This window comes from Pogona vitticeps, chromosome 2 (genome assembly GCF_051106095.1).
Source record: "Pogona vitticeps strain Pit_001003342236 chromosome 2, PviZW2.1, whole genome shotgun sequence".
Lineage (NCBI taxonomy): Eukaryota > Metazoa > Chordata > Lepidosauria > Squamata > Agamidae > Pogona > Pogona vitticeps.
In genome coordinates, this window is record NC_135784.1 from 126712089 (window position 1) to 126721954 (window position 9866).

The following is a 9866-nucleotide window of genomic DNA, read 5'->3' on the forward strand; positions in this document are numbered from 1 at the left end:
GGAATAAAATTATTATTGGATTAATAAGGCACAATTTAAAAAAAAACAAAACCAAGACTAATCACGACCTGGGGTTCAATCCCAGGTAGCCGGCTCAAGGCTGACTCAGCCTTCTATCCTTCTGAGGTTGGTAAAATGAGTACCCAGCTTGCTGGGGGGGGGCAATGGGTAGCCTGCATAATTAACTTGTAAACCGCCCAGAGAGTGTTTGAAGCACTATGGCGCGGTATATAAGCAGGGCGCTTTGTTTTTGCATTGGAAGCACTTGCTATCTTAGCTTAGCTTGAAAAGTTCAGGGATGGTGAAAATTACTGTTTGGACTACAACTCCCAGAACCCCTTGACCAAAATGGCCACCCCATACTAAGCTGGAAGATTCCAGGAGTTGCAGTCCAAAAAAAAAAAAAAAAGGCCATGTTTCCAATCTCTGTGAAAGTTACTTTTAAGAAGAATGGATATAATGGCATTCTTAAGGCGCATATAGCTGAGGAGGGGGCAAGACAATGCTTTGCAGTGCAGATTGTCATCCTAACACTACTCAGTTATGGATGGCTCCAACACATTTGTGTCTAAAGTAACTTTCCAAGCTCTGCATTTTGGGGGCTGAATGTTTCATTTCCTTCAAATGCTCGACCTCATTCATTAGCAGAGAGTCACACCGCCTTTCAAAGAAACAGGCCTGAGGGGCCTCCACCGCTTTACCGTTTCCTTTCCACTGCTCTATTTTTAAGACCCCAGGAGTGACTGCAGACAGTGCGGCTTCCTCTTCACACCTTCCGTGCTGTGACCACAATAACCTGCAGCCCACAAAGCTCTCATGTTACTCAGCAACGCTATGATTAAAAAAAAAAAAAAAACTGGCTAAACCTGCCTCAGATTTTGTATTTGTCCCCAAGTCTTGGAAAAATCATCTCTGGAGACGAAAACACCCCGAATCATTCATCCACCACGGCCAATGCCATGTGGATTGCAGGTTAAAGGGTGTCTGTGTGTCTGTTTATGGCTTCCATGCCTAAAGCAAACTTTCTTTAACACTGTGGACCTGTGAATTGGTACAAAAACTCTGGCAGGCCCCAGCTCACCCAAGTATCCTCACTTCACTTTTCCCTGAGGCGACATAAAAAGAAAAACAAACTGCTCACGACCACAGTGACAGAAGGATCTAGCTAAGCACTTTTTCCTTCTGGCAGATGATTACTTTGCACCAGTGGACTTCCTCTCCGGCCAGAGTGAGAGACAGAAAGTCCATGACAGTGAACCAGTCTCCTCCTTGAAGAAGAGGAAGAATACATTCTAATGTCACCATGTGAAAACACCTCTCGAGGATAAAGTAGTTCAGGTCTCAAAGATCAAGGATGGGCCAGAGACCTCCATCTCTTTTGGGGACAAGGAAAGAGCAGGAAGATGCTTGGGCTTGATGTAATGCCCAGTATTGGGATCCCAACAGCGGTATGAGCAATGTCAACCTTCAGAACACGGCCAAAACCCCGAAAAACCCACAACAACCAATGTCAATGCTGCTTGGGTGGAGGCTCATAATAAACTGGAGGCGCGTAGACAATAACTCTTTTAGACTGATGATGTTGAGCCTGAAAGCCCTGCAATACCAACAGTCCCAAATGAGTCAGAGGCTGTACATGACTGGTATCGGAACGGCCGGTGTCTTGTACATGGTGGAGCCTTGCCTTCCATTTAAATGAGAGCAGTGGGTCAGGAAGGACAGGTGCTGATACTGAGTCAGACTCACATACAGACACTGAGCAACCCAAAGATTTGGGGCTCGAACAGGCCGAATGCGGTAAGGTGGTTACCTCAGCTGAGGTATCCACCCACGAAAGCGATTGGGCCAGTAGAGGAGAGGGTGGTTGGCTAGATGGATATGGAATGGGGTCACGGTCAGAATCTAGTTGTATGGTGAGTTGATCTTGTGATGCAGGCTGTGGAACTAGAGGCTGAGACTCGATGGAAGATTTCCTTGATTTTTTTTTGTTTGGAAGAGACCTGTTTCGGAACAGCTTTTGGTGTCAGGAGTGGATTGGGATGTCGATCCTGAGGACTTTGATTTCGGTAATTTCGATTTAGTTTTGGTGGTTGTCGGTAATGGAGAGTTAAGGTAGAAGGTGCCAGGGGTCCATAGTAGCGGGTGGACGTAGGGATTGTTCCCACAAAAAAGACTTACGTCGCTGCTGATGAAGTTTGACAGCTTGTTGAGTGAATTTTTTACAGAAGGAACAAGTAATCAGTCAGTGAGATCCCCCCAAGCAAAACAAACAAGAATCATGGCTGTCTGTGAGAGACATTTTGTTAGGGCAAGAAATGCACCTCTTAAACTATTCTGTGGGGGGCCATAAAGGGTGGGAAAGGGGGAAAGGGGTGGGGGCAGTAGGAAAAAATAGGATGAAGTCTCTTACAAATCTGATGTATTAAAGTCTATTCTTTTATAGAATCAATTTGTTTTGTTGTTTATTTCTCTAGAGAAAAGAACCAAGAAGCGTGAACGGAGAGCTTGTCAAGAGATGAGACCTCAGCAGCAGCAAAAAGGAACTGAGCCAATCACCAGGATGGGCCGACCACGTGTATTGGGGGGGGGGGGCGAGCCTGGTGAATGCGTGATTGAATATTCCAGAGATCTCTGTGCAGGTGCAGATTAACCCATTAGTGTGTATCCACAGAGACCACGAAGAAGAACTTTGGGTTGCAAATCCAATTTTTGGTTCCAGGTCGACTCCCCACCTAATCCACCATTCACAGACCAGGTACTTCTTGAGACATGGCCACACTGTCAATGTCACGTGCAATGACCACTAACTCTGACATCACAAAATTCCTGCTTATAGCAGTGGCTGGAGATTCTCCCTGGCATGATGCCTCCTTCCCCCATGCCTCCTCATTTTTCCTATGCATTATTCCCCATATAGAAGAAGGTGAACAAAGGACCTCAGATCCTGTGGCTTCTCCCATTGGAGTTGCATGTGGTAGGCTAAACGGACTTGTTAAGACCCAAACTGCAGAAACTATTTTGTAGTGAGTGCTGAGATCTTGGAAATTTTGCACACCTTAGTTTTTTCTCCTGTTATCTGAGATCTGAGATCAGAGACAACAGTGGGGATTTCCTGTACAGTGCTGGTCTTCCAAACTGAGAGACTAAATCATGTGAGAGGGGGAAACTCTGCTGTTCTCTAAAGCTTTAGTCGAATGTCACTATTATCTACCTGACAGATGAACAACAGGAACTACATAGACCAGTATTTTTCTTGGCCAAATGCACCTCTTAGCTTTCAGAGAGGTATGAACGAAAGACAGTTTCAAATTTCTGTGAATCGCTGCAGTGACTTAAGACTGACTAGTGTGTGCTAAATCCAGTACTTTTCATAATCACAATATCAATCATTTTTAATTGAAATGCTTGAAAAGTCTCACGTGGCCCACAGATGTAATCTAATTTTATATTCCCTAAGGGGAAAGCCCCATTGATCCCAAGGGACAGTTGATTTTGGCAGAGGTCCTCCTAAACACATTTACGGAAAAGCACCACAGAAAAACCTGAAGCCCAGTACAAAGGAAACATATTCTGAATTGGACTATTCAATTTAGTTTACCTATTTTGTTCGGCAAAATAAAAATGAAATAGCTAAACAAGTTTTTTTAAAAAACTTTTGTTCTTCACCCATCTGCCTTCAACCTTACCCTCTCGGTATGAGTAGCTTACAAGAGGAGATTTCAGTGAGAAGGAATTGGACAGCCAAAGATCTGAGATGTGCCTTTGAGATAATTTTTATTTTTGAGATATATTTTATTCCAGATTATTGCAAAGGTGTGGTCAAACCTCAATACTGAGGTTTAAGAAGGCAGAAGAACCACATACATCATCTTGAGCTCACTGGAGCAAAGATATGATGTAAGTTATCTGTTCTGCCACCCTGTCTTATTGTTTTCATGTTGTCTTTTTCTCAGTTTAAGTTGACTGATAGGTTTAATTTGATTTTTGTACTGTTATCATGTTGTGGTTTTACTTACAGTATTATTTGTTGTTTTATCATGTTGTGAACTGTCCAGAGTGGCCTTGTAGCCAAGGGGGCAATACAGAAATTGAACAAACAAACAAAATGATTCCAACAGACAAGATAAAATAAACTAATAGTTCCATTGTACTTCCAGAAAAAGAGGGTGTGGGCACCCAATTACGTGAAAGGAAAATGGAAACAAAAAGAATCTGGCCACAGAATGGTTTGCTATGATTATGAGCAATATGTGAGAACCATTACATAGACCCTCAGAGGCAGGAGCCTTGGTGGCCTTTGCTGCTATACCTAATTGTTATGTTTCTCTTTGTCATAAGGATGTGATTTGTGGGTTGCTCACTTAAATATCAGGCATAGGTTTGTGGAGGGTATTGTGCATGTTAAATGTAGAAGTTACTGTATGTGCATTTGCTTCAGGTGTATGACAAAAATGGGTCTATATCTTTCCATGTATATGCCTGTTATTGCATATGTCTATTTCTTACATGCATTGGCTTCTAGCAAGGTGCACATACGCACGTGGCTTCTTGTGTGGCATCTTACAAGGTTGAACACATATGTTATGGAAACTGTTTAGAGCATTGTTGCACATGCCTTAAGTGTGTAAGGCACGTGTGCGGATATATGGTTTCCACGAGTGCTTAAACTTGTCGGTTTCTTTCCTCTTTGTGTGTATGCCTTCAGCCAGCTCTTTTTTTCTTTTTTTTTTTTTTTACTATCCTGGGACAAGTTTCTTCCTAATACTGCCTTTTCAAAAGGCTAGAGTGAATACTTATCACCATCCTTCCAGCTTTAACTCTGGTGTTAACACGGCAGTAAATTCCTACTCCTTTCCTTTACCTCCATCACCACATAGTCTTCCACTAGAATAGTGGAATACCATAAAGGGGCTACACACCGAGGAGTCCTAGGCTAAAATTTCTCCTCAGGTGTGAAGTCATTTGGGCACTCCTGGTCTTCCCAAGTTATTATAAGGAGATACTAATACTGACAAAGCTGCCAGATGGTTATCCTAACTTAGGTTTTAATAGGACAGATTCCATGTGTGAAAAAAGCAACAACACACAGTAGTACTATTTGACTTTGGGCCAGTCATCATCTCTCAGATTAAGCAACCACACACTGTTGTCCTGGGGATTTGTAGTACTCTGGAACTGAGGAACCATGTCCCCCACCATTACTCCTTAGAGCAACATTGGGAATATGAACAGCATAAAACCAACAGCTATTAATGTAAAATATGTTATTATATTATTTATGTCATCCTGACTATGCCGTTTTGCTACTTTTCACTAGCAGGCAGGAAAACTTTAGGACACGAATAAGATTTATGATACCCAAAATTCAGGTCATCTGATGAGGTGGTACTAGGTCTACTCCTATGCTCCTAGGTCTACTCCTTGGTTGTTCAGAGCAACACATTTATCATGGAGATGCTCAATGTGTGAAATCCTCTTCTTCGAGGTTAGGTATGCTCTGACCATTTTTATTTTTAGGCACTTACTGAGACACATCTATTTATGAAACCCTTCCTGGTATAATTTAGCATTCTATGTGTTTTCTTCTTATGATTATATAGATATAACATTTTGATTGCACATAGTAGCCAGAATCCTGTTGCACAGCTTAACGCTGCACAGCTTGGATGACACCATCAACACTGCCATGGGGGGATTTAAAGTTTCCAATTGCCCCCCAGGTTCTGCAGTTCTCTATGACCCTTTTCATCCTGAGGAAGACTGGGGGCCATGGAATGGGGGGGGGCTCTAAAGGTCCTAGACCTGCAGCAGCAATTTTCAAGTAATAAAATTTCTGCATCTCTCAAAGTCTTCCCCAGGGTGAAAGTGGTCTGTAGAGATCCTTAGAACCTGGTAGCTGGGAGAGGAAAATTTCAATTCCCCCACACACATTCATGCATGATAACATAATCCAAACTGTGTGGTGTAAAGTTGCACAACAGGATTGCAATGAATTGCAATGATTGCCCAACATTTGTTTCAGTCTGCATTATGATGTCAGTCACTTTCTCTCTCTCTCGTGCGGTCTCTCTTTCTCTCAATCTCAGACCAGAGAGACATCATGAAGTGGCACACTGCACAAGGAATGGTGCTAATTAGGATGAGATGGTGAGTAAACAGCTTATCCAAAAGTTGTCACAAACAAAGGCTGACAGCTCAGCCTCATTAATCGGAAGTAAATACAACAGTAGGAGATGGCAAAGTGTGCCCCTCCATAAGCTGCTGGACTATATCTCCCATCATCCCCTGCCAGCACAGCTAGTGGTGAAAGGAGATGGGAGTTGCAGTCCAGTTGTAACTGTAGAGCTGGACTTTGCTTGCACTTGTTTTACTGGTTAGAGTGGGACTCACCATTCAAGTAAGAATGCACTGACATGGCAGTCGACCTAATAGTATAGCAAGCTGGCAGGTGAAATAAGAGATTAAAGGGACCCCAATGGATTGTGGCAGCAAGTACTAGATTCAATGCAATCTAGGAGAGGAGCACCATGGGAACTGCAAGATCTACCCAGAATCTAGAATCTGTCACAAGGAGCATTTATAGTTTAATTCTCTTTTTCACATCATGTCAAGATATCTAAGTTACAGACTATTTCACAAACTATTTCTCCAGCTGGAGAAGAATGTGTAGACAGCCAGTTCCTAGATATTAATGATTCTTCAGAAAATTCTTCCAGCACATCATATTTAATTACTTTTTAGGAAAAGAGCATGTTTTCAGGAAGCAACTACTGTACCAATTAAAATTTAAACTCCTCCCCCCCCCCCCGCTAATTCCACTGACAATTTTGAGAAAAACAACACAAAGGGGAAACATTTCCAGCCCTTATTGCCAGATCATTTCTTAGAAAAGCTGCCACAATTGAGACAATACACTCGGCAAGATAGTGGTGCAATATGCCCTCCCTTTCTCTCACCCCTTATGTTGTTCCTCCACTCTCCAAATTAAAGATAAAAAGCACCTTGTTTTACAAACTGCTTCAGTAATGCAACATGTAGCATTTGATATTTTCACACCCCAGAGAGGTTCTAACACAGGTTCAAAGCTGTGCTCTACAGTCCCGGATTTCCTCATGTTACTCCCTTAATTAGGAGACACTGAACTCTGCAGCTTTCGAGACTGTTCACTCTTTGCTCACTCTAGGTATTTATATCTCTGGGGTACTTCTATCACTCACTATTGAGCAGCTTCAAAATTGGGCAGGAACCTAGATATTTCTATCAGGGAATCATGTGGCCCCATGACATTTCCGCTGGACCCACTCTTCCAGCTTTGATGGTGTAGGAACACTTGTCACTATTATACAGAGCCTCAGCCCTCTAACCAGCCACTTCTAAGGATAAGTGCAACCATCCCACAATGAGTTTACAAGAAGCCATGACAGTGCAACGGGAATCCACACTAGCCCAAAGTCATGTCATGATGCCTCAGAAGCCTTTCCCCCTTGAACTTAACTGTAAAGCTGATAAGCCTGGATATTTTTCAGTCTTGTAAACCATTTGCATTCAAACACTGCGCAGTCCAAGAGGACAGTAAACCCGTGCCAATCTTTTTACCCCTCCTGCCTTTCCTCCAGCCCAGGGAGAGGGAAATGCAGAGGGACCAAGAAAGTCTACATTGTCATCTTCCTCCTCAGTGTGTGCACAGTGCATGTACATACAGTATGTGTATGTGTGTGCATGCAGCATGTGAATACATACATTGGTAGGAAGTGCTGCCCATGTTCAGAATCAGGTTTGGCTTCATGAACTCCACATATGAATGGCTCTTGAGGCTGGCTGGCAGCATCAAGAGCCATTTTGCACATCTGTATGTTCTATTCTGCCAGCCCTTGGCACCCTAAACCAGGCTTCTGCTCTCAAACCATATGCTGTCAAATCAATTCTGACTTATGGCTACCCTTTTTGGGGGGTTTTCTAGGTAGAGAATACTCAGAAGTGGTTTACCATTCTTCTAGTGGGGGGGGGGGGGTTGCCTCCGGACTGTGCAGCTTGCCCAAGGCCACACAGACTAGCTCTACTTGCAAGAGGCACAGCACGGAATTGAACTTCTAATCTCTGGTTAAGATATCTAAACCACTGAGCTCTTCAGCCAACTTTCTACTCATAAGGGCAGTAGAAGATCTTGCTCATCACCAGTGTTGTATCAACCATCACCATCAAGCACCACAGATAGAACTGTCATACCATCTCTACATACTGTGAGGAATCAGAGGCTGACATGCATTTTTTTTGGGGGGGGGGAATCCTTAAGGACCTATAAATAGCTTTGAACATGCAGCTGCCATGTGGGCATGCCTGTTAGAGGGCATCTTTCCAATAAATGTGCCTAGGGATAAAACTGCTGTAACACAAGCTCCCTGTTGCAAAAGTATTGGAAAGACTTGCTCCCAAAGGCAGTCACCGCTCTCCTCACCCCTCTCTTCCAGTTTTTTTCCTGTTTCAGACAGTAGGGTCAGATGGAAAGAACAAAGGCCCTTGCCAACAAAACTGAACAGGCAGATCAAGAAGAGACAGCTCGTCCTTGCCCTTGGAGGGGGCATAGGTGCTGCCAGTGCCCACTCTTCAGGAACGTCCATGGCCCTACAGCCTGCCCCTGCTCCCTTCTCACTGCCCCATATTTGGGAACATCTATTGCACAGCATCCGGGCATAGCTCCCTGTGCTTTTCTCTTCCCAGTTGTTTTGCTGGGGTATCTCCTGCACGGATCTCCCCTACCTACACCTACACACACACACACCTACACACACACACCTACACCTACACACCTACACCTACACACACACACACACACACACACACACACACACACACACACATGGGGGGGGGAACGCCTCTCTCAGCTGCACTTCTAACCGGCTTAGAAAAAGGAAACATAGATATCCTGTTGGGATCGTTTCCTTCCCAAGGCGTTGCCTGGCAGAGATAGTGAGGTTGCTTTCTCCCTGTGCCCCCTCCCCAAGGCCTCATCAGGTCACTCATTACACACACACACACACTACATACACACACAAAATTTGGCATGATGGTTCTCTACCAAGTAATTCCCCGCCTCCAAGAAGAGCAAGATTCCGGACAAGATTTTCTGAATTCTTACTTAAGAGTTGTCTCTCTCTCTCTCTCTTCCCCCTTCCCGGAGGCAGCCCCGTAAATCTGTGCATCAAAAACATCAGAGTCCTTGGGTACTTTTAAGATGAAAGGCAAAAGACGATCTTGGCATCTTTTTCAGTGGACGGCAGCCCGCGGCTTCAGGGGCACCGGGAAATCTCTCCGGAGGCTCAGCTCCACCCAGCCGACGAAGCTGATGCCGACGGAGAGCGGGCTCCCTTCACCGGGGCCACCGGGACTCTTTGCCGCCCGCCGCAGCCGAGCGCACCTTTCGGCACCAGCTCCTCGGAAGCCGCCGATAAAGTCCAGCCCGACGGCCGTCTGGGCATCTCCCCACACACAGCAGTCCCCGCCGGCGCCCTTCTGGGCTCAACAGGTGGGGGGGGGCAAGGCTTCCCAAGGGCCAGAAGGAAAGCCTCTCCCCCCCCCCCGCCCGCGCCCCCCGATCCGAGCCCCGGGCTACCGGGGTCGCCTCGGGAAAGGGTCGCTTACCGCCGAGAGTTGCGGGTCCCTCCGTCCCTCCGGCGTCACGGCCGCTCCAGCGACCCACCCGGCTTGCCGAGGGCCCGTCCGCCTCGCCGGCGGCTCCTGGCCGGCTTCCCCGCCCTCCCGTTGGCCGAGCGCGCCCTTCAGACGCCGAGCCTGCCGGCCGGCCGCGACCGTCTCCCTCCTCCTGGCGCCCAGCGGCAAGGCACCGGAAGGCACTTCCTCTTTCCTCC

General features: G+C 45.6%; 1 protein-coding gene across 7 annotated transcripts in view; it reads right to left on the minus strand.

Annotated features, from left to right (window-relative positions):
* PIK3R6 (phosphoinositide-3-kinase regulatory subunit 6) overlaps nt 1-9866 on the minus strand; it is a 42200-nt gene that overhangs the window by 31786 nt on the left and 548 nt on the right. For 2 of the 7 annotated variants that reach the window (XR_012083771.2, XR_012083770.2), the window contains exon 1: nt 9640-9834. The exons of 1 other annotated variant lie outside the window; for it this stretch is intronic. The gene's annotated coding sequence lies outside the window, so the exon portion shown is untranslated. Of the gene's footprint in view, nt 1-9136; nt 9533-9639; nt 9835-9866 lie in introns of those variants that run through there. 4 more of the 7 variants (XM_072990387.2, XM_072990386.2, XM_072990388.2 and 1 more) reach the window with 3 other exon arrangements.